Source organism: Lepisma saccharinum, chromosome 10, assembly GCF_977018435.1.
Source record: "Lepisma saccharinum chromosome 10, izLepSacc3.1, whole genome shotgun sequence".
Lineage (NCBI taxonomy): Eukaryota > Metazoa > Arthropoda > Insecta > Zygentoma > Lepismatidae > Lepisma > Lepisma saccharinum.
Genome location: NC_139238.1, coordinates 62566175 through 62592375, shown reverse-complemented (window position 1 = coordinate 62592375; position 26201 = coordinate 62566175). Strand labels below are relative to the sequence as shown.

Below are 26201 nucleotides of genomic sequence, written 5' to 3'. Positions count from 1 at the left end.
GATCATATAGTACGAAATTAAGTTAAACCTCCTTCATTTATACTTAGCTCAAAATTCGGTAGAACTGAATTGAGTTTTGAATAGTATTTTCAAGTAGGATTATGAGTTAATACGTAGTTTACTGCTAAGTGGAAATGAATTGAGTTCTTACGTAATTGAGTGCTCGTGAGTACATTTATTTGACACTTAGTTTAGCATTCAGTGGGACTTTCGAGCAAGAAATTCAATTGATTTTTAGTTGAGTGTTCAGTAGGACTTTCAAGTAGGAAATCCAGTTCATCATTATTTCAGCGTTCACTAGGACTTTCAAGCAAGAAATTTAGTTGATTCTTAGTTTAGCCTTCAGTAGGACTTTCAAGCAGGAAATTCAGTTGTCTCTTAGTTCAGCGTTCAGTAGGACTTTCAAGCAGGAAATTCAGTTAATCTTTATTTCAGCATTCAGTAGGACTTTCAAGCAGGAAATACGCCTCCCCCTTGGTGCAGTGGTAGCGTCGTCGCCTTGTAATCAAGGGGTCCCGGGTTCGATACCCGGTGGAGGCACAAGTGGTTCGGATCCCACTTTAAACTGTAGGTCCAGTCCCGATTAGCCTTACTGTGCATAAAGTGGACTTAAAACAGCAACTCAAACTCAAGCAGGAAATTGAGTTTGTCCTTAGTTCAGCATTCAGTACGACTTTCAAGCAAAAAATTCAGTTGATCCTTATTTTAACGTTCAATAGGACTTTCCAGCAGGAAATTTATTTGATCCTTAGTTTAGCGTTCAGTAGGACTTTCAAGCAGGAATTTTAGTTGATTCTTATTTCAGCGTTCAGTTTTACTTTCAAACAGGAAATTCTGTTGATTCTTAGTTCAGCGTTCAGTAGCACTTTCAAGCAGGAAATTCAGTTGATTCTTAGTTCAGCGTTTGTTGCTGTTAGGTTTTGAATTAGCAACTAGCACAAATATATAATTTATTTAAGATATAAAATACAAAAATCAACTTACGAGTTTGTGTATTACACTATATCCCATAATACGAAAATACAGTAACAGTGATAATGATTTCTCCTTCTTCTTATCAATAATCTTTTTTGATGACAATAAAATTGAGAATGTTATAAAGAATGGCAGTCACAATAACCTTTGCTGGGATGAATAAAATATAGCCATCATACTTTGGTGGCTTAATAATACACATCACACAGTAACATAATATTCAAATATTCCACATTCAAATCAACTTTTAATATTATATATAAATCTTTCAAATAATGAAAATCAATTCTAAACTGCGTTTGTATCCTTGCACCTATTTGTTAAGATTCAAAAACAACTCTTGTATCTTCTCCATTGAACAGTGGAAGAGTTTGATATTTTGTAAATTGTGTGTACACTTTATATGTTGTCCATCTAAAGACACCACGTTCATAAAATTGTTTTTCAGTGTTTTTCAGCTACTCCACCAAAAACGGTTTCACATATGTCAACATTTATGGAGAGTTTTCTTTAGACAAAACGTCTTGCATGCTTGCTAACCATAACTAAATCACATTGAACAATTGTAGGGGTTTTTATGTTAGAATAAGACTTCTTTCTGAATTTTGATTGTTTACTTGTTTCAATTAACTGAATATATTTAGGTGTCCAAGACAATTCTTTATTCTCTTATGGCTAGTGAATAACAGAAGTTATATCCCGAACTTCCTCGTGTAGAAAAATTTCAGCCGGAGTGAAACCAACAACCTCGTTATATGAGTAATTTAGTAATTTTATAACATTTGTTAAAACTTTGGACCAATATCTGTGGTTGGTTTTGCAAAATAATCTAAGCAAACGAAAAACCTCCTTATTATATGACTCTATTGGATTTGCATGAGGCGAATATGGTGAATTGAGATTGCTTTACACCAATTGACTTCAATTTTTTTTCACATTCATTGGATTTAAATTGTGATCCATTATCTGTTAACAATACTGTACACATATGATAATGATGGAAATAACCTAAGTTAATTCTGTTGATAATTTCTCGCGTTGTTGCCTTCCTGAGAGGATAAGCCATAACATATTTGCTGGTCAATTCTACAATAGTCAGAATATGTTGATATCCTTGAGATAATGGCCATGGACGAATCAAGTATAAAGATAAGAACTGTAATTTGAAAGAAATCACGTGAAGCTGCTCTTTGGTAATATGTTGTAATTTTTGTTTTGACCTTGCACATTCCACACAATCACTTAAATATGACTTTATACTTCCTCTCATTTTAGGCCAGATAAATAATTTGAAACAGTATTTGTAAAGCTTAGAAAACCCAAAATGGGCAGCGAAATCATGTTGTTCATATAAAACTTTCTTGACAGCTGCTTCGGGTACAAAAACTCTCCAATGGTTCGAGTTTGTAGATCTATAAAACAATATATTCTTATGTAGTTTAAATATAACCTTAATCTCGAAATGGTCATCACCTTTGTCTAACATAGAAATTATACGTTGACACAACAACATCATCATGGCCTGGCTTGATTTTTATGTCCACAACAAGTTTCTTGTATTGTTGCACAATCTCTTGAAGCTGGGTGGCAAAAACAGACAGAGCATTTGCTTGATTGGATTCCATGGTCCATAGCTGTTACTTGATATTAACTACAATTTGTTGCAAATTTTCAATAACTGCCAATTTTGAATTTTGAGCAGTAAGATCATGGACCTGTCTTCTGATATCCTCAAACAGGGCATGCAGTTCATTAATATGTTGATTGGTTAGTAGAGTGGCCACTGTCTGAGTAAGTTGTTTGATCTCTGCCTGGATATTCTTGATATCTTCTGATTTCAATATCCTATTCACAGATCTCTTAATATTTTTAAGTTCCTGTGATGTAGGCAGATTTGACACAGTATTTTGCAAAGATTCAAGTGCCAATTTCACATTATTTAATTCAGAAGCATCAGCCACATTTTGCATAGCATTTTGGAGCAGGGCTATATCTGCCTGAGTGGGTGTTGATTGTTGTAAAGTTTTGTTTGGATACCATCAATCAAGTGATGAAAATGAGATAGTTCAGATTCAAGCTTTGTGATCTGTTGCTGGACACTGACAAGGGTGTCTGCAATACCAGGCAGGCGAGATTCTAGAGATTCTTGTACATTTGTCAAATCACTTTGCACTGCTGCTATTGTACCCTCAAGATGGGTTATGGTACTTTGAATTTTTCCAAAATCTTCATATGTTTCAAGTTGCAGCTTAATATTTGCAACACTCCGAGTTATTGCACTCAAAGCATCAGAAGATGGCAAGTTGTTCATAAAATTTTCAGGTGTCTCAATTTTTTTTTTAACCTCGGCTATGGCATTGTTCAAGGGGTCCAGATTAGGTATCTGTAATGATTGAATCTGTTCTTTTAGAGTGGAAATCACTAGATCAAAATCTTCTTGTGATTTTATGCTTTTGACAATTGTTTGGAGCTGTGCCTGGACATTATTAATCTGTTATTCTAATTGTTGTTTCAATTGCTCAGAGTTGTTAGCCTGGGTCTTAAATTTGGCTTGAAGAGCTGCTACAGCTTCTTCTAAACTTTGAAAATTATCTAATGTGGCCAGGTCAGTATATTTCTGAAGCAATAATTTAAGTTCTGACTCAATTTTAAGAAGAGGGTCCATGCATTGTGATTGTAAATTTGTAATTTCTAATTGAAGACTGGCATTCAGTGTGGTTTGTAAAGCTTGTAAATCACTTCTTAATTTCTTGACTCTAACATCAAGCATCAGAATCTCATCACTGTGATCTTCATGTCTTGTATGACCAAATATATCATTAGGCATTTTTGTTTTAGTGGTTATTTATTATTGAATATCTGATTCTTAATTCTATAAAAAAGGGTATAAGCTTGTCATATGATCCCGGGACCTCAATATATAAGCAGTCACCAGCAGAAACAGTATATACAGTGCCAGAAATCATGTTTGAGTGCTTAATTCTATAAATATTTCTCCCTATTGAAATCTTGACATCCCCCTCAGGGGTTGTAATAAATTGCAATTGACCACCTACAGGTAATTGGTAATGATTTAAATTATTGTTAAATATGTACAATGTTTTACCTGTTTCATCATCAACATCTGTAAATATGCTGTTCAGATGAATAATTAACAAAGCACTCAGTTTAGATATCATATCAGAAGAGGGTTGTGGTGTTGGCAGCTCCATAATAGCCTGTTTTTTGAACCCAAATAAGTTCATAGGCATGTTTATTTATTTCAAATCATGCTTTGTAATTGGGCATTGTTTGCCATTTTTCAAATCACAATGCCCCCATGGTAGGGTATGTATGCCACATGATAAAATGCATCTCTTATCATCATGTGGGTCCAGAGCCACTTTTCTTACAATATTGCTAGTCAATAAGTGATCCACACTCTGAATTCTATTTTCTGATGTTCTGATTAAACTCTGGGATTTGAGGCAATTTTTGTAATCCTCAAATTCAAGCTCTTTGTCAACAGTTACTCTGCCAATGCCCTTGGCTTTTTTGGCAACAACACCACTACATGTTTCAAAACTGTACATCTTGGCCCTTAACCCAGCAAATGCCACAATAACATCACCAAGTGTCTCATCTTTTAACTTGCCAGGCACCTTTTTGTTGTGGTGTTGAATTTTTGAATGTTCACTGGTATCAAAGTATTGAAACAATTCAGGCTGTGCCATATCTTTATAAACATCTTCTGTTTGAATATCAAGAACAAAACTATCTGTGTCCATGTACATCAATTTTACACGATCCTGATAAAAAGGTTTCAACACATCATAATACAATTTTAACATGTGTAATTTGGCCAATTCCAATATCACAGCCCCTACATAAATAGGCTTATCAAACTTAATCTTTGTTTTTTTCATGTTGAAAAGTGCCATATTTTCATCATAAATTCTTCTGTAATTGAAGTTTGGCTTTGCAATCAATTTTTTGCTCCGGCTGGGGTCAGTAATTATTTTAACATCAATATGTTTTCTGACATTTTCAATTGTTTTGCCATACACTGAATTGACCATCAATTTAAACAAGGCCTTATCAAATTGGCTCATTGCAGATGTTCGAAGCTCTGTGTTGGTATCAATATATGGTTTCAACCATCTTGAGTGCCTGAAGCTCAAAACTTTTCCAATTTTGGTGACTTGAACACCATGATTCATCAGGAACTGGAGGTTTTTGTAATATATGACATAGCCCTGTTTCGGCTCCAGAGTCATCATCAATTTCTTTTGTTTAGAGCCAGGTGAACACTGAACCTCAGGAATTGGGGGCAGATCAGAAAATGTGTTGTGTAAATCATCAGGAATTGTCAGATCAACCTCTAAGAACAGGCCATAGTTACTGTCATCAAAATCCTTAAAATCTTCTATATTGAAATATTCGACCCACTCAAGCCCTGCATATGGCAGTTTTTTCATCATGGCATAACCATAGAGGCTATTGGCATCTACATACAATATATAATTTGATGGCCGTGCAGGATCATAATCAGGAATATATTTGTTATTTGCTCTGGCATATCTCTGAGAACATTGCACCATGCCTCCTCTTATACACTGCTCCATAAACAAGTACATATCTTGATCCTGGATCAGATCCAATTGCATTTTAGTGTTTAAAAACATTGCAGACCATGCTAGGCCCGGAGCACTGTAAAAATATATTGGATCCAGTTCATAATTTTGCATGGAAGATTTTCTGAATGCCTGCAATATATCAGCTAAGAGGGTCACATCAAGTTTTAAATATGCCATGTGATAATCACCAAATGTCTTGCATTTTAAATTGTTCCACATCAATTGGGCATGGTGATAATCTTCATCAGTGATTCCAGATCCTCTGATTTTGCTGTAAAACTGTTCTTGTGGTGGCAGAGCACACTCATCAAATTTAGAAAAATCTGTAGCATAATCATATGGATATACCCCCTTCCGCCTAATTAATTTCAGGTCCTGATTTGGAAACAAAGCACATGTGATTTTGAATTGATCATCAGATAATTGAGTGGCCAGTGTAGCAAAGCTAGCCGATAAAATTCTGTAAGAATCAAGAAATCTTATGTGAATAGAAACACCATTAACTTCAATTTTCTTGCTAATAGAAATATATTTCTCATCATTTTCAGCTAAAATAATTAAATTCTGCTTGTCAAACCCCTCATATCTGATCAGATGATGAAAATCATAATTGGATGCTCCATGGCAAAATATGGGGGCAAATTTTGGTCTCTGGATCTGAAAATTGCAGCTATTACACAGGGCCATTAAGAATTTACCATCTGTATGAGAATGGTGTTTCACCTTGATATTTGCATCTGAAAATTCAGAATCACATACCGGGCATTTTTCTGCATTGTTGAAATCTTCAATCTGTTTCTCTGTTAAAGGCAACATGGGTTTTGATTTTAATAAAATATTAGATGCTATGTCATGGCACTCATTTTCTATTCTATGTGCAAATTCTTTGATGGAATCTGCTCCCATGTATAAATATTCTTTACTAACAACCCCATCCTGTACAACCACATAATAAAAACTAGAAGGTTCATGTAGCTGGTATGATGTAATTGAAGATTCCTCAGGATCTGGGCTACAGAATGCAAGAGGTTTGAGATTTGTTTCAAAATCACAGACTATATATGCTGGGTGTTCCAACAAGGCTTCAAATTTTTTGAATTTGGCATTTTCATTTGGGTTAGGCATAAGCATACGAACAGGTTTATGGTTGCCACAGTATTTCAGATGCTCAATTAACTTGTTTTTAGCAATTTCTGCATTCTCTTCACAAACACCATTCACCATTTTTCTACCATCAAATACAATTAAACATCTTCTGCACAACTTGAATATTGTATTGGATTTGACTATAGTTGTGTTCTCACTAAAGCTTCAAGATTATGTATCAGAGTATAATGGCGTGTATCATCCCCTTCAATTAAGAGCAGATCAATCGGAACAGCAGAATCATCATCAAATGTACTGATTCTGAGAGGTGCTATCAAGCAATTGCCACGGCCAGTAGAACAAATAAATACATTAATAGATAATTGTTTACCATTAATATCCCTGGCCTTTTTTTCAAATTTATCAATATTCTGAACAGACATTGGATATTCTAAACCCTCCATTGCCTCATCAAAATCATTTTCATGTTGTTTATAATAAGTTATTCTCTCAGGATGCCTTGAAACTGGATACAAAGCAGCTAAAATACACCACAAAAAGCATTTCTGGTCATTATTTTTTATATTAACCACGGCTGTTTTGTTTTTGATATTGGCAGGTAATGGCACATAAGTGGAACCTTGTAATGGGTTGAATTCAGAAATATTAACATATAACTTGTGTGGAGATCCGCATAGGCTCCATCCTGACTCTTTTGCTGCAAATTCAGAGTGTTTAATATTCAATTTATCTATCAAATTGCTTATTATTTTGTCTGAATTTGCATTTGAGTATACAGGTACAGTTTCTGTTATGTGGGGCTGTGTAAATTTTGTGCCATTTGGCTTCTTATATTGTGTAAACAATTTGAGGGACAGCTTATAAGAGCCATTTTGTGCATTTAGAATTGCCTGCACATCAGAATTTATACTGTTCAAAAAAGTCTTAATACCACATCTTGGCTCTGATACAAAACGGTGATCCCTTAATTGGCCGTTAAAACTGCTATGGATAGGTGGTGCATAGCGTGGCTGCTTTGCCGGTCCAGCATTAACAGGTGTTTCATGCTTTCTTTTTAGACCAGATGTAGATGATTGAGGGGGCAATATTGATGACTGTGCAGAGCAAGTATCTTTATGTGTATATGTGAAGTATTGCATGCAGTAGTTGTATTTGTGATATTATAAACTCAAGAAAGTATGAACCCCCCTCAAGCAGATTTGGCTATACTTAAAACAAGCTCAACATGCCCATATGAGCTTTTTGCTCAAGTGTGGAACCCCGTCTAATCCAAGATTTTTGTAAAAATGCCCTCGGGAATTTCTCGGAAAGTATGAACCCCCTCAGATTGATTTGTTTACACTTACAAAAGGCACTTCTGTGAGATTGTTGTCCATAAACCTGTCAAAAATATGCCCCTCTTGATATTTTTTTGGCCACACTTAAAATTAAGCCAAGATGCTTATAAAACCCACACCCACACACACCCACACACACCCACACCTACACCCACCCACATACACCCACACCCACATATATTTACTTCCGGTCCACTTCCGGTTTACTTCCGGTCCACTTCCGGTCCACTTCCGGTCCACTTCGGGTTTACTTCCGGTCCACTTCCGGTCTACTTCCGGTTTAAGTTCAATTGGACACCAGGCTCATCTTGCATATCTAGTACTAAGACAATGCAATATGCAGAGACCCCTCTAGAATTGCTCCGTGACTCTCTCATTTCTTACATCATAAACATATGATTTTTCCCCTATGAGAATAACACTACATATGGTGTCATCAGGTAATGCCTCATGGAATTCACAGATAATTTTAATGTTTGTCCTGTCATTCACCACAACTTGTTTCCTTTTTGAAGTGTTGATTACAAACATGGGTCTCTGTGCTTTGAATTCATCTGGTGTGTAATACATGTCAGTATTGCCAGTAGTGACCCTTTTGAATGCCGTAAATGCCTCATATAATTTGAGGAAATCATTCTTGGACATGTCTAAATTGTAATTTTCTCTAGGGAATACCTCATTTCTGCCATTTTTAAGATATATGTTCTTGATGTTGCAGTTATCAAATCTACTTGAATTTTTTTCCTGATTATTGTGTCTCCCAGTCTGAAACAGTACCACCACAAAATCAGGCATGTCATATTGAATACTGGAGAATGAATTTGTAGCATCAAACTCATAATAAGAACCAGATGCGGGCTTCTGTACACATTGATATGTATAAAATTGTAAAAGAACCTGTGGATTTTTTATTATATCAGCTTTGTATTTAAGAGCATAACTGGCCTCATATTCAACAACAGGGATTCTTAACTCCATAGTCTGAATAATGCATTTGCCTGCATCAGGTAGGGTATTAGGCAGAGCTTCTCCTGTAGGGTTTAATGTGCTGTACCTCATCAAAGCATTATTATCATTGGCAGCTCTTCTAAATGTAATTCTTAAACCACCCTTCCACATAATATCTTTGTAATCTGAGAAGAATCCTGGCAACAGGCGCATGGGGAACAGCACTGTGTGGTTCTTAGATATAATTTTATCACCAGCCTCAAATCCACCTATTTTGTATTAAGAAGCCTCGGTTTTGGATAATTTTAATGTGGCCAAAGCTGTGGAGGTAATGCCGGGATAATCCACTCTGTTTATAACAACACCATGCTTTCTGATCTCAATTTCAGAGAATAGATGCGGCACAAAATTGTCCACCAATCTTATATTTGAATTTGCCAGATAATCTGTTCCATCGAGCTTTACAACATCAAATTTGATGTATAGATCTGCTCTGTGGGGGTGTATAAAGCCATCCCCCACATCAAGATCAACCTCAATTTCTGTGTTGGGTTGATTTAAATTTGCAAATGTCCTCCTGTTTGGGGAGAATGATTGTAGCTCATAACTCTCAATATTTTCCATTGTATGTATTTTTATTTAAATATTAATCTCTATGATTGCAGTTGTTGTGGCTCCAGCAAAATCAACTAATTCTTCTTTTTCATTAGTAACCATCAATTCAATGTTATCTATTCTATTATGGCACACAGGAAAATATAATGTTGGGGATGGATTGTAGATGATGGGCTCCATGAATTCGGAATTAGGTTTGAATGTTGCAATGATGCCAGTTTGTTTGTGAGTGCCTATGCCATTTGATTTGGTGATCATACCCTCAGCCACATTACAGTGAATATTCAGAGTCTCTATGGCTAAGAATTTAGGTATATTAATAGCAGTTTGTTTGATGCCTGGTTCAAGTTTTGTGTTGTTCTCAAATCCTAACAGCTCTCCTATAGTACCCAGATCCACTGTTTCTGTAGCAGATACAATCTCTACTCTGTGAGTGACAGAATTTTGACTTAACACTACACCTCTGGGTAATTGAGCATTTAGAGTGGATAGATTATACTGCCCTGGAGTGATGACAATTTTTTGATCCCCTACTGCAATTTTGTTGTTGTGGTGTGTAATATTAGGGATCAAGTACATGCCATAAAATGCTCTGAGAGCTATTGTTTTGGGATACACTATGTCATCATGTAATTTGAGTTTCAATATTGAATTTTGGCTGGTGAGATGGAATACCCCCATGATGTTTCAAATACCACAAGGCTTTTTGAAAATTTTCAATTGATGGTTTATTTATTTGAGACATATATCTAAGAACAGATAAACACAAATGTCCACAATTAACATCTTTGAAATTTTGTACACGGGCATTATTGTAATAAAGATTAGCTGATTTTAGATATTTTATTAAATTTTCAGGTGGAACACCTCCAAATGAATCAAACACAAATGCCTCATTGTTTAAATATTTAAGATAACAGATCCAGTGAGTGCCCTGATTTTTGTACTTATCCAAATTAACAATGCCACACTCTTTGTTGAGTGGTTGTTCTGGTAAAGAATCAGACATGTACACACCCCTAAAATTTTTGATGCCCAGTGGCTTGATTAAAGCTTCAATATCTTGGTTTGTAAGCGGCTCTTGTTTTTTTTAAACTTATTCATGGCTCTCTTAACACCTTTGCCTTTTTTCTCCATGGCCAGGTTATGGCGCTTCTGCTCATCTAATTCTGCCCTATTTTTCTTGGCATCTATTACTGTTTTTGCTATGGCAGCTGATCCCCCAGCCAAGCTCCCAACAGCCCCGAGAGCAGCTAAGATGGCCGGGATAGTAAATATGAATCCCCCCACATGTGATTTTTTTCTAGATTGTTGTAATTTTTTTAATTGGGGGGTACTAAGCAACAATTTCATACCATGGCCCTTGGCAAGACAAGAGCTTTTTTTCTTGCGCTGCTTTTTGGTTAAAAGACTATCAATAGTTTTAAGATATTTAAGACCTGCATAAGGTATTTGATACATAACACCCTTGGCCTTCATTCTAGGTTTATTATATACATATTCACAGCCCCCACCCCAGTTTTTGTTTGGTGTTCATAGCTATGGTGGTTCCCAATGCTGCTATTTTTTCACTCAAAGAAGCATCTTTGCTTACAAATCTACCAAATGCAGCCTCTTCTAATTTCTTGTCTGCAACATGTCTCTTGTCAAGATCAGAATGTGTGTTGTATGCTATGTCATGGTCTCTACAAGCAGCATCTAGGGGATTTACACCAGGATCCCTTCTGTTTAATCTATGGTCCAATTTTGTACCTGGACCACAATACTGATAGCCTGGAATATGTAGTTCAAATGGCAGCTTGTTTATAATGTCATTAACCAACCCCCGACCCTCAGAAATATTCCAAAATTTAGGTGGTAGAGTATTAATAATTTTTATAAGATATCCAATGCCCTTAGTGTCATTCACTATAAAATTAGACAATTTGGTGCTTATCATGTCCATAATTCCAACCTTTTCATTGTAAAAATTGTTGTTGCCAGCATTTTCCTCCCCAGCTATCACCAATAACCTATCTACAAGTTTCCTGACATCATCAACCCACACAAATTCTTTAGGCAGGGTGTTGTATTGTTTGATTCCACTGCCAGTCTTGATCTGTGACCATATGGGCTTGATTAAATTGTTGTATTTTGCCCCACTGCTAGACTTGACTCTTTTTTGTGTGGGATCATTGTTCTGGTATAGAGCATCTGATTTTATTAATATTTCTTTGTAATGCTCATAATCTTGATCTGTATAGCTGCCAGGCCTTTTCCTAGTCATCAGTTTCCACAACCCAGGTGTGCCGGGGTACTTAACAAAAGCACCTCTTTGTCCAAGATGAGATTCTGAATAAACAATCAGATCATCCCCCATAAATGTTACTCTGAAATTGCCAATTCTATGTATGATACTTCCATCAAGCTCTGTGTCAGCATATAAGCCAAACACCTCATCTTTATTGTCTTTAGGTGTGGTTAAATATTTTTGAGCAAGAAGACCCAATTCAATAGGATCCTGAGTAGCTTCAATTCTTCTAGGAGCAATAGGACTAGGTGTATGAATACTGGAAAGTGGGGTGATTGGATAATCTAATATGTTCCTTGCAGCTACAGGTACAAGCTCTGTGATCAAATTTTGATTTTGCTCTGTAACAGTTTTGATATTCTTACCTAATTCACTAATAGCATCAATTACAGGCTGTTCTGCTTGTTTGTGTTTTTCATAAATACCCCGGTTCTCTGATTTCCATCCCTTAAATCTTTTTACAAGATAATCTCTTAACTTAAGATCATCAATTATTGGCCTTTTCATGTTTATTTATTTATATTTCAATGTCTAGAAAATTGTTGATTTTATTTCTGTATTTGCCACTATTGGGTGTTCTTGTCATATCAATTGTGACAAACCCATAACTGTCCTGGTTCCAGCACCTACTGCAAAATTTAGAAAAGTCATTGTAGCTCAAGTCCCCACCTACATATTCATCATGTATGTGTTTGAGGTTGGTATGATCTTGATGAAACACACATATAAAATTGCTGTTGTCTCGGATCAGCTGCTTCGGTATTTTAGAAAAAGTCTGTGCCAGGTAGAAGCAATCAATGTTTTTGTTTCGGCCCTGTGTAAAGAAATTTCTAACCTTGTTTTGATTATCCAGTATAATGTCATCAAACACAACAACAGAATTATCGAGACATTCATGGAGTGGCTTAACATCTGATTCAAAAGTGGCTATATCCAATCCATCATATAGCTTCATCAGCTGCTGATATTTTAATTGTTCCAAGCTCTTAGAGAAAACATACAAGTGCCTGTTTTTCCAGTCTAACCAGTTGGGTGCCAATAAAAAATTATCAACCATTAGTGTAGTTTTACCACAAGCAGATGGCCCAACAATAAGACACCTAATATTTTCAGGCAGCAATTTTCCATTTCTCTTATTTTGTTGTTCAGGTTCTGGCAGCCTTTTTATAACATCCCAGGTGCTCATATTATCACTTTGTTTGCATCGATCCAGCTGTGTTCTGGGAGTCCTAGCCATTTGACAAGTAACTTGTTGCCTTTTCTGCGGATGATTTTTTCTATGAGATATGTGTCAGGCTGTTTAGTTTTGCTGAGCTCTTGTTCATAGAATCGGCCTTTGAGAATTTCTCCTCGATGATCTTTTATTATATATGTGTTAAGGGTCCCGGGTTTAACTTGAACCACTGTAAATAATTCAGTGCTCCAGTTTCTTGTAAAGCCTCTTTTGAATAAGTGCTTATATTTGCTGATTCTTACTTGATCACCCACCCTGTATTTGGCCTTTTTTTGTTGTTGGCTGGTATCTAGGATAATAAACAGTCCTGATCAATTTTTGCTCATCAGATGAAGTTACTTCAGAGGGTTTCATGTTGATTGTGGAATGGACCGAGTTGTTATATTTATGTAGAAGTTCTGGAAGAATATTAATCCATTTATAATTACCTTGGAGGGTAAATTGTTTATACATAAGATTTTTTAGGGTTTTGTTGAATCTCTCTACAATTGAGGCTTTGAAGTCACTGTAACTCGAATAATGTTTTATTGACTGGCTTTTAATAAATTGTTGAAACACTGAATTATAAAATTCTTTGCCATTATCTGTTTGCAAATAGCGCGGTGATCTTCCACTCTGATTGATGATTGTCCTGATGGCTTCTGTAACACATTTTCCAGTCTTGGATTTGAGTGGCACAGCCCAGGCAAATTTTGAAAATGTATCTATTACAGTGAGTAGATACTTGTAGCCCTTGTTGATTTTGTCTAAGTTTTTCAGCTGTCCACTTGCCATTTCAATCAAGTCGCTCTGCCATAAATCATCTATGCCCTTTGTGACTACTGGGAGTCTCTTAAAATTATGTCTGGCTTGTCTGTGTAATTCATCAACAATAATTTGTCTAGACATAATATGTAAACAAGAATATTGCAACTATGGGGTGTTCAGCAGCTGAGACTGCAGGATTTTCTAAATATAATTTGTCTCCTATTTGTATTTTAAATTCCAAAGTGCCATCATCTTCAACATAAGATGTTTCTAATGTATTGGGATCTGTAAAATCCTCCAATTCTACACTGGTGATTTTTATTTTGTTATCAGCATTTGTTATTGATAAGGTGGGGTAGTGGTGTGCCTGTGGTTGAAGCCAATATTTGATCTTGATTGGTCTCAATGTGCCCCCAACAAAAAACTGGTAATAAAATTGTGCAGGGGACAGCATATATATTTTGCCACCTGGTGTAAATGGTGAATCATATTCTTTGTTGGGGATGCTGTACAATTCAAGAATTACTGAATGTTTTGGATTCTCGATTATGCCGGTTATTTCTTTTTCTGCTGTGATAAATCTGCTTGTTACAGATTCAAGGTGCTCATTGATGGTCCTAACAACATCATCATGGCCTGGCTTGATTTTTATGTCCACAATAAGTTTCTTGTATTGTTGCACAATCTCTTGTAACTGGGTGGCAAAAACAGACAAAGCATTTACTTGATTAGATTCCATGGTCCCTAGCTGTTGCTTGATATTAGCTACAATTTGTTGCAAATTTTCAACAACTGCCAATTTTGAATTTTGAGCAGTAAGATCATGGACCTGTCTTCTGATATCCTCAAACAGGGCATGCAGTTCATTAATATGTTGATTGGTTGGTAGAGTGGCCACTGTCTGAGTGAGACGTTTGATCTCTGCCTGGATATTCTTGATATCTTCTGATTTCAATATGCGATTCACTGCTCTCTTAATATTTTTAAGTTCCTGTGATGTGGGAAGATTTGATACTGTATTTTGCAAAAATTCAAGTGCCAATTTCACATTGTTTAATTCAGATGCATCAGCCACATTTTGCATAGCATTTTGGAGCAGGGCTATATCTGCCTGAGAGGGTGTGGATTGTTGTAAAATTTCAAGTTTTGTTTGGATATCATCGATCAAGTGATGAAAATGAGATAGCTCAGATTCAGTGTTGAGGTTTTCAAGCTTTGTGATTTGGTGCTGGACACTGACAAGGGTATCTACAATTCCAGGCAATCGGGATTCTAGTACATTTGCCAAATCATTTTGCACTGCTGCTATTGTACCTTCAAGATGGGTTATGGAACTTTGAATTTTTCCAAAATCTTCATATGTTTCAAGTTGCAGCTTAATATTTGCTACACTCCGAGTTATTGCATTCAAAGCATCAGAAGATGGCAAATTGTTCATAAAATTTTCAAGTGTCTCAATTTTTTCTTTAACCTCGGCTATGGCATTGTTCAGCGGGTCCAGATTAGGTATCTGGAGTGACTGAATCTGTTCTTTTAGAGTGGAAATCACTAGATCAAAATCTTCTTGTGATTTTATGCTTTTGACAATTGTTTGGAGCTGTGCCTGGACATTATTTATCTGCTCTTCCAATTGCTGTTTTAATTGCTCAGAGTTGTTAGCCTGGGTCTTAAATTTGGCTTGAAGAGCTGCTACAGCTTCTTCTAAACTTTGAAAATTATCCAATGTTGCCAGATCAGTATATTTCTGAAGCAGCACTTTGAGTTCAGAATCAATTTTAAGAAGAGGGTCCATGCATTGTGATTGCAAATTTGTAATTTCTAATTGAAGACTGGCATTCAGTGTGGTTTGTAAAGCTTGTAAATCACTTCTTAATTTCTTGACTCTGACATCAAGCATCAGAATCTCATCACTGTGATCTTCATGTCTTGTATGGCCAAATATATCATTAGGCATTTTTGTTTTAGTGGTTATTTATTATAGAGTATCTGATTCTTAATTCTATAAAAAAAGGTATAAGCTTATCATATGATCCAGGGACCTCAATATATAAGCAGTCACCAGCAGAAACAGTATATACAGTGCCAGAAATCATGTTTGAGTGCTTAATTCTATAAATATTTCTCCCTACTGAAATTTTAACATCACCCTCAGGGGTTGTAATAAATTGCAATTGCCCACCTACAGGTAATTGGTAATGATTTAAATTATTGTTAAATATGTACAATATTTTACCTGTTTCATCATCATTATCTGTAAATATGCTGTTCAGATGAATAATTAACAAGCCACTCAGTTTAGACAGCTTATCAGAAGAGGGTTGTGGTGTTGGCAGATCCATAATAGCCTGTTTTTTGAACCCAAATAAGTTCATAGGCATGTTTATTTATTTCAAATCATGCTCTGTAATTGGGCATTGATTTCCATTTTTCAAATCACAATGCCCCCATGGTAGAGTATGTATGCCACATGATAAAATGCATCTCTTATCATCATGTGGGTCCAGGGCCACTTTCCTTACAATATTGCTAGTCAATAAGTGATCCACACTCTGAATTCTGGATTCTGATGTTTTGATTAAATTCTGGGATTTGAGGCAATTTTCATAATCTTCAAATACAAGCTCTTTTTCAACAGTTACTTTGCCAATACCGTTGGCTTTTTTGGCAACAGCGCCACTACATGTTTTAAAAGTATACATCTTGGCACTTAACCCAGCAAATTTCACAATAACATCACCAAGTGTCTCATCTTTTAACTTGCCAGGCACCTTTTTGTTGTGGTGTTTAATTATTGTATGTTCACTGGTATCAAAGTATTGAAACAATTCAGGCTGTGACATATCTTGATAAACATCTTCTGTTTTAATATCAAGAATAAAACTATCCGTGTCCATGTACATCAATTTTATATTATCACCATAAAAAGGTTTCAACACATCATAATACAATGTTAACATATGTAATTTGGCCAATTCCAATATCGCAGCCCCTACATAAATAGGTTTATCAAACTTAATCTTTGTTTTTTTCATGTTGAAAAGTGCCATGTGCTCATCATAAATTCTTCTATAATTGAAATTAGGCTTTGCAACCAATTTTTTGCTCAGGCTGGGGTCAGTAATTATTTTAACATCGGTATGTTTTCTGACATTTTCAATTGTTTTGCCATACACTGAATTCACCATCAATTTAAACAAGCCCTTATCAAATTGGCTCCTTGCAGATGTTCGAAGCTCTGTGTTTGTATCAATGTATGGTTTCAACCATTCTGAGTGCCTGAACCTCAAAACTTTGCCAACTTTGGTTACTTGAACACCATGTTTCATCAGGAACTGGAGGTTTTTGTAATATATGACATAGCCTTGTTTCGGCTCCAGAGTCATCATGAGCTTCTTCTGTTTAGAGCCAGGTGAGCACTGAACCTCGGGAATTGGGGGCAGATCAGAAAATGTATTGTGCAAATCATCAGGAATTGTCAGATCAACCTCTAAGAACAGGCCATAGTTACTATCATCAAAATCCTGAAGATCTTCAATATTGAAATCTTCAACCCATTCAAGCCCTGCATATGGCAGTTTTTGCATCATAGCATAAGCATAGAGGCTGTTGGCATCTACATACGCTATATAATTTGATGGCCGTGCTGGATCATAATCAGGCATATATTTGTTATTTGCTCTTGCATATCTCTGGGAACATTGCACCATGCCTCCTCTTATACATTTCTCCATAAACAGATACTTATCTTGATCGTGGATCAGATCCAAATGCATGTTAGTGTTCAAAAACGTTGCAGACCATGCTAGGCTCGGGGCACTGAAAAAATATATTGGATCCAGTCTATAATTTTGCATAGAAGATTTTCTGAATGCCTGCAATATATCAGCTAAGAGGGTGACATCAAGTTTTAAATATGCATTGTGATAATCACCAAATGTCTGGCAATTTAAATTGTTCCACATCAATTGGGCATGGTGATAATCTTCATCAGTGATTCCAGATCCTCTGATTTTGCTGTAAAACTCTTCTTGTGGTGGCAGAGAACACTCATCAAATTTAGAAAAATCTGTAACATAGTCATATGGATATACACCCTTCCTCCTAATTAATTTCAGGTCCTGATTTGGAAACAAGGCACGTGTGATTTTGAATTGATCATCAGATAATTGATTTGCCAGTGTAGCCAGGCTAGCAGATAAAATTCTGTAAGAATCAAGAAATCTTATGTGAATAGGAACACCATTAACTTTAATTATCTTGCTAATAGATATATATTTTTCATCATTTTCAGCTAAAATATTTAAATTCTGCTTGTCAAACCCCTCGTACCTGATCAAATGATGAAAATCATAATTGGATGCTCCATGGCAAAATATGGGGACAAATTTTGGTCTCTTGATCTGAATATTGCAGCTATTACACAGGGCCATTAAGAATTTACCATCTGTATGAGAATGGTGTTTCACCTTGATATTTGTATCTGAAAATTCAGAATCACATACCGGGCATTTTTCCGCATTGTTGAAATCCTCAATCTGTTTCTCTGTTAAAGGCAACATAGGTTTTGATTTTAATAAGATGTTAGATGCTATGTCATGGCACTCATTTTCTATTCTATGTGCAAATATTTTGATGGCATCTGGTCCCATGTATAAGTGTGGTTCACTAGCTACACCATCCCGTATAACTATATAACAAAAGCTGGAAGGTTCATGTAGCTGGTATGGTGTAATTGAAGATTCTTCAGGATCTGGATTGCAGAATGCAAGAGGTTTGAGGTTCGATTCAAAATCACAGACAATATATGCTGGGTGTTCCGACAAGGCTTCAAACTTTTTGAATTTGCAATTTTCACTTGGATTGGGCATCACCATATGAACAGGTTTAATTTTGCCACAGTATTTCAGATGCTCAATTAACTTGTTTTTAGCAATTTCTGTGTTACATTCAGGAACCCTATTTACCATTTTCCTGCCATCAAATACATTTAAACATCTTCTGCACAACTTAAATATTCTATTAAATTTGTCTAGTTGTATTCTCACTAAAGCTTCAAGACTGTGTATCAGAGTGTAATGATATGTGCCATCCTTTTCAATTAAGAGCAGATCAATAGGAACAGCAGAATCATCATCAAATGTACTGATTCTGAGAGGTTCTATCAAGAAATTGCCAGTGGAACAAATAAATACATTAATAGATAATTGTTTGCCATTGATATGCCTGGCCCTTTTTTCAAATTTATCAATATTCTGAACAGACATTGGATATTCTAAACCCTCCATTGCCTCATCGAAATTGTGTTCATATTGTTTATAATAAGTTATTCTCTCAGGATTCCTTGAAACTGGAAACAAAGCAGCTAAAATACACCACAAAAAGCATTTCTGGTCGGTATTTTCAATATTGACCACGGCTCTTTTGTTTTTAATATTGGCAGGTAATGGCAAATATGTAGATCCTTGTAATGGGCTGAATTCAGAAATATTAACATATAACTTGTGTGGAGAACCGCATAAGCTCCATCCAGACTCTTTTGCTGCAAATTCAGAGTGTTTAATATTCAATTGATCTATCAAATTGCTTATTATTGTGTCTGAATTTGCGTTTGAATATACCGGTACAGTTTCTGTTATGTGGGGCTGTGTAAATTTTGTGCCATTTGGTTTCTTATATTGTGCAAACAATTTAAGGGACAGTTTATAAGAGCCATTTTGTGCATTTAGAATTGCCTGCAGATCAGAATTTATACTGTTCAAAAAATTCTTAATGTCACATCTTGGCTCTGATACAAACCGGTAATCCCTAAGTTGGGCATTAAAACTGCTATGGATGGGTGCATGGCGTGGCTGCTTTGCAGGTCCAGCATTAACAGGTGCTTCATGCTTTCTTTTCAGACCAGATGTAGATGGTTGTGAGGGCAATATTGATGACTGTGCAGAGCAAGTATTTTTATGTGTATATGTGAAGTATTGCATGCTATATTTTTTATGGCATTTGGGGCATATTTTTGTGGGGGTTCTGTATTTGTCCGGGTTACAAATCTTTTGGTGCTTGGCCCAATTGGGCCTGGATATATTTTTATTGCATTGATTACAATATTTTTGACTTGGCATTTTTGTTGTTGTTTATTATATACAATTTCCTGGGTTTCAAATCAAAACTCTATGCTGGATAAAAAATATCAGTTGGGTTCAGCACTGTGCTTTGTGTGTGTGTGTATGTGTGTATGTGTGTGTGTGTGTGTGTGTGTGTGTATGTGTGTATGTGTGTGAATATTTTTGGCTTTGGTATTTATATAAAATTTCTTGGGAATCAAATCAAAATTCTATGCTTAATAAAAAATATCAGTTGGGTTCAGTGCAGACAAAAAAAACTGCATAGCTCTATGTCAATTAGTTCTTGAGATTTTGTATTTAGGAACCACTTTGGCCCCCCTGCCAAAAATTGGCTTTTACTGCACCAGTGTATATTGTCTCTATGACCTTACTTGGGTTATTCCACCAGACTGTATGGCAGACAAAAAAACTGCATAGCTCTATGTCAATTAGTTCTTGAGATTTTGTATTTAGGAACCACTTTGGCCCCCCTGCCAAAAATTGGCTTTTACTGCACCAGTGTATATTGTCTCTATGACCTTACTTGGGTTATTCCGCCAAATTATATGCTTCAAGTCTCCTATACTTTGGTGGAGCCTGTTCAGGTTCTGCCCCCCACTTGTGGGTTCCACTGCCGATCCAGCAATGGTGAAGAATCTGCACTGTGCCCTGGCTTATATAGATTTACAGAGCCAATAGAAACACTGCTTATTTAAACCAATCAGAATATAACACATAATCACATTATGTCATAAGCAGCCAATCAGAAAACAACACGTATCTAATAATTTATTGGATAATAATTTGTTGCACAGCATGATGCAATATATATAAACCAGAAATAGGCCACAACTTGGCCACAAGTAGACCGGAAGTAGTCAAACCGGAAGTGGACCGGAAGTAGACCGGAAGTAAACCGGAAGTGGACCGGAAGTAGACCGGAAGTGGACCGGAAGTAGACCGGAAGTGGACCGGAAGTGGACCGGAAGTAGACCGGAAGTGGACCGGAAGTAAACCGGAAGTGGACCGGAAGTGGACCGGAAGTGGACCGGAAGTAAACCGGAAGTGGACCGGAAGTAAATATATGTGGGTGTGGGTGGGTGTGGGTGTATGTGGGTGGGTGTAGGTGTGGGTGTGTGTGGGTGTGGGTTTTATAAGCATCTTGGCTTAATTTTAAGTGTGGCCAAAAAAAATATCAAGAGGGGCATATTTTTGACAGGTTTATGGACAACAATCTCACAGAAGTGCCTTTTGTAAGTGTAAACAAATCAATCTGAGGGGGTTCATACTTTCCGAGAAATTCCCGAGGGCATTTTTACAAAAATCTTGGATTAGACGGGGTTCCACACTTGAGCAAAAAGCTCATATGGGCATGTTGAGCTTGTTTTAAGTATAGCCAAATCTGCTTGAGGGGGGTTCATACTTTCTTGAGTTTATAATATCACAAATACAACTACTGCATGCTATATTCTCTATGGCATTTTGGGCAAATTTTTGTGGGAGTTCTGCTTTTGTCTGGATTACAAATCTTTTGGTGCTTAGCCCAATTGGGGCTGGATATATTCTTATTGCATTGATTACAATGTTTTTGATTTGGCATTTTTATTATTAGTTTATTATATAAAATTTCTTGGGTTTCAAATCAAAATTCTATGCTTAATAAAAAATATCAGTTGGGTTCAGCAGTGTGATTTGTATGTGTGTGTGTTTGTATATGTGTGTGTATGTGTGTTAATATTTTTGGCTTTGGTATTTATATAAAATTTCTTGGGGTTCAAATCAAAACTCTATACTTAATAAACCTATGACAGGTTGTCAAAATTCTGTATATTAAATCAAATAGATTTGTAATTCAATTTATACAAATCTGCAATATTTTTGTGTTTAAAAAATATGAGCAGCACTGCAACAACACAACCTTTCTCTTCAACAGCTCTCACAATACTGGCTGATATGCAATGCAAAATCTCTTTATATACCCTAAGCACGGACCGCATTGAAAATATCTGAAACAATAAGCCAATCAGAATATAACACATCATCACATTATGTCATAAGCAACCAATCAGAAAACAACACGTGTCTAATAATTTGTTGCAAAACATGATGCAATATAAATAAACCAGAAATAGGCCACAAGTGGACCGGAAGTAAATATGTGTGGGTGGGTGTGGGTGGGTGTAGGTGTGTATGTGGGTGGGTGTGGGTGTGTAAAGGTGTGTATGTGTGTGGGTGTGGATGTGTATAGGTGTGTATGTGGGTGGGTGTGGTCAACGTCAACGTCAGCGTCAAGGTCAAGGTCAAGGTCGGGGTCAGGGTCAAGGTCAAGGTCAAGGTCAAGGTCGGGGTCAAGGTCAAGGTTAACGTCGGGGTCAAGGTCAAGGTCAAGGTCAAGGTCAATACGGGTATGTGTGTGTGTGTGTGTGTGTGTGTTAATACGTTTGGCGTAGTTTTAGGTGTGGCCAAAAAAATATCAAGAGGGGCTTATTTTTGACAGGTTTATGGACAACAATCTCACAGAAGTGCCTTTTGTAAGTGTAGACAAATCAATCTGAGGGGGGTCATACTTTCTCAGGAAATTCCCGAGGGAATTTTTACAAAAATCTTAGATTAGACAGGGTTCCACACTTGAGCAAAAAGCTCATATAGGCATGTTGAGCAAGTTTTAAGTGTAGACAAATCTGCCAGAGGGGGGTTCATACTTTCCGGTCCTGGTTATACAGTCAATCACACTACTAATATTTTGTTTTTGTTATTATTATTAATTGAAATTCCTTAAAAGTTTAATTTAAATTTTGTTTAAAACTGGCCGTAACTTATAAATGATTTAGAATGCTTGAACTATAACTGCTAAGATTATTGCAACGAGGATATTACATTTTTATACATATATAGTTTTGGGAACGAATAAGGCCCCGAGGACCACTCATTTATATTCTTAATGACTGAAGTCTCCTAGCACCTCATGAAGGGAGCTTAGATTAAGGAGATAGTCAAGTTTATACCAGATAGTCACTTGCCTTACGTTACCTTAACTTACGCATACATTGCCTAAAAATTTTCAATTCATGTTAATATGTAAAGAAACGAAATGCTAATTATATTGCTCGACACGCTGTACAATTATGTCCGCTATTACGCCAAGCGTATATAGTTAGAGTGGCGTACCGTGATTTAGGGTATAAACCGCCCGATTAATTAAAAGTTCTAGTTGAGAAGTAATAGATGTATAAATAGGCTGCAGTGACGTGAGATGTCCGTACACAGGTAAGCAGTTGTGACGAGAATGAATCCGTACACATATATACATATACTTATATGCTTTAAGCAAAGTTAGGCACAGCCAACTTATTTTGAATAACTAGAAGAGAATTACGAGAGCATTACACGGCGTGGACGAATTCTCACATATTAACGAGATTTTTTTTTGTTAGTATATATTTATATATTTTTTTCTCTGTCCGATGTTTTGTTTGACAATGTTTTGTTTGACAGTTGAATATTTATCCTTAGCACGTTGTAGCTTCGAACGTTAAAAACTTTAAAATGTAGATTGTTTTAAATCTTAAAATATAAATATTGCAATTTTTGCTCCAAGTTACGGCATTTATTAATGTTAAATAGGTCCTACACGACTCCAGTGTGCACAAAGTAAGTTTTTTTAAGGCATTAGTCTCTATTAATTTATTCAAATTTCTTAATATGCGATAATATTTTGTTTAAGCGGTATAATTTATACTAGCTTAGTAGTTACATCACTAAAATTTTAGTTATACTTCAGAAGAAGGTAAACATTTATATTAGCGAAGTTTTGTATTAAGCGCCAGTTATTGAGAATATTTATTTTATATGAATATGTAGACGTCGACGTCACGATATTTTTTGCGCCCCAATAACAAGTATTTTCCTTCGGATATTGGATCTAGACCAAAATCCTGGAAATCCATTCTGCCATCGCAGAATGATTATGGTTAAACCACAACGGTTTTAGTTTTAAGCTTTGCTACAATAATATGCTAAGCATATGTTAGAATGGATAGAGAGAATGATAGATTCTTCATTTTTAGTGATGTCAGCATAATATAAGGCAATTATCGCATATTTATAGATTAATTATTTTATTTTTGGGATGGTCGACTTTAAATAAGCATCGTTTCCCGTGTAATTTTGTATTAGAGTACATTTTTAACGACCACTTGCACACTATGAGTAACATAAGAGACTAAAATAAGATATTTTTTTAACACAGCAAAGATTAAACAGGCTTCTACAAGTAAATGTAACCAGTAGGGAAAATAAGCGCAAGGCGAAAAATAACATTATTACTCGTTTAGCTTTAAATACGTTTTCATATGTCCTTATAGTAATATGGTATTTTCATTTTAAATGCACAAGACTGGTTTTCTCATCAAAAGTAAAGTAGAAGAAGCAATACATTCAAGCAAAGTTACTATCAACCAGTATTTCACAGCAAATCGTCATGTATTTTAGAAGTAATCGATAAACAAACTGGGCGTACATACGCAAACGAATTTATTTCCTCATTGTCATTGTACAGTTAAACGCAGAAGCATGTTAAGGTCATAGGCATTGATGTAGATGCATGCAATACATTATTGACGCAAAAGGTATATTTCAACGGCATCCGAGAAACACAGCAGCAGCCAGAGTTCAGTTACACGGCATTACATATCTTGCGCGTTCGAATCTACGACCGGACGAAGAATTTTGCTAACGTAAGAATTTCCCCTCCGCACCTCTCCCGTTATGGGGATCAGGTAGCCAGCCAGCAAAACCCCGGTCGCGGGAGACATAGACTTGAAGCAGAAAATTATCGTAAGCAGAAATGATGACGGCTAAATTCTTTAGACTGTAGCAGGTTGCCAGATTGTTAGAACGTTGTCAAATAGTAACTCACAACAAGCAATAATGAATTAAACTCAATTAATCGAATCACGACATATATCATTGGTACTTTACGGGGACAAAAATAAATTAAAATTCCGATTGCTTTATAGGCACTATCCTATTTTCTTTCTAGATTCTGGAATAACCGTGGTAGCTTTCACGAAGCTATTCTCATCATATTTCTTTTTATATTTTTCCACTAGGAATTAGCGTTTGTCATATTTATTTTAATGGGTATAATATAAGAGTTTATTACTAGTTTAAGTATATTTCAATTGATAATGGCATTTTTAAATCATGAGTGGCAAAATATTATTCTTGAGTGTTGTACCAAAAAGATTGGATCAAAATAATCCTTTCCCGGAAAAATTACCCTATCTTAAATTTACGCTAACATTACCTTTACCTTAAACCTGTCTCAAATTCGAAATTTATCAGCTGTCGGCCAGAGAACAGCCAGTGTCAGCTGCAAGGGAAACAATTCGGCATTCCCAAACCCGAAAGGAAAATGTCGAACCGGGAACCACTAGCAGCGCGTCCAGCATCCTGACAGCATTCGCCAGCTTGGGAGCCAGACTGCTGAAACATGTTCCAGCTTTACTCTACAAGGGATCAAGAAACCCCCCCCCCCCCGCCTTGTTAAGGCAATTCGTAAAGTACACCACGACGTGCCACGTTCCAGAGAATCTACACAGCTTCTCAAAATTGTCGTGCTACGTCTCGAACAAAATCTCTAATATAATCTACAAGTCCAGCAGTAAAACGTTTTACAAACAACGACATGTTCCAGAGTGTAAACTACATGATTCCTCCATTAAAGTGTCATGCTACACTCCTAATATCCATATTACTTGTCACACTTCCATGTCATGTACAACTCTACGAACGTACGTCTATTCTTCTTCACAAAGCCTCAAAAGAAGAATCGCCCAACGAAGTGTTAGCAGTACAAGAAGTTTTCACACCAAATGTTCCAGTTTTTCATCAAAGGGGTGAAATCATTGGTCCACCCCACGAAGTTCGTCTAAAAAAACAAGCAGTACACATAGTGATTATTCCTCCAGGAACATAGTTCTCCCATTCCGAGGACACATACGACCACACATTCCATTGGTCGTTACATGATACACTCAGCAGCAAAAATGTATTCATCAATATTCCAATGCAGAACAATTCTCATTGCCAGAAGAAATCACGTTTCTACTCTTAAGTTTGAACTTCCCCAAATTATCCCTTCCCAAAGTGCAAGTACGAGAAACGCAGACAGCAGAACTCTACAGGGAAGATGTTCATTCAGTGACAGACAGAAGGAAATGTACAATCTGG

At 36.2% G+C, this 26201-nt stretch overlaps 1 protein-coding gene across 1 annotated transcript in view; it reads left to right on the top strand.

Annotated features, from left to right (window-relative positions):
• Positions 1-26201, top strand: part of LOC145994126 (pickpocket protein 28-like) — an 87751-nt gene that overhangs the window by 6163 nt on the left and 55387 nt on the right. The gene's annotated exons all lie outside the window — the stretch shown is intronic.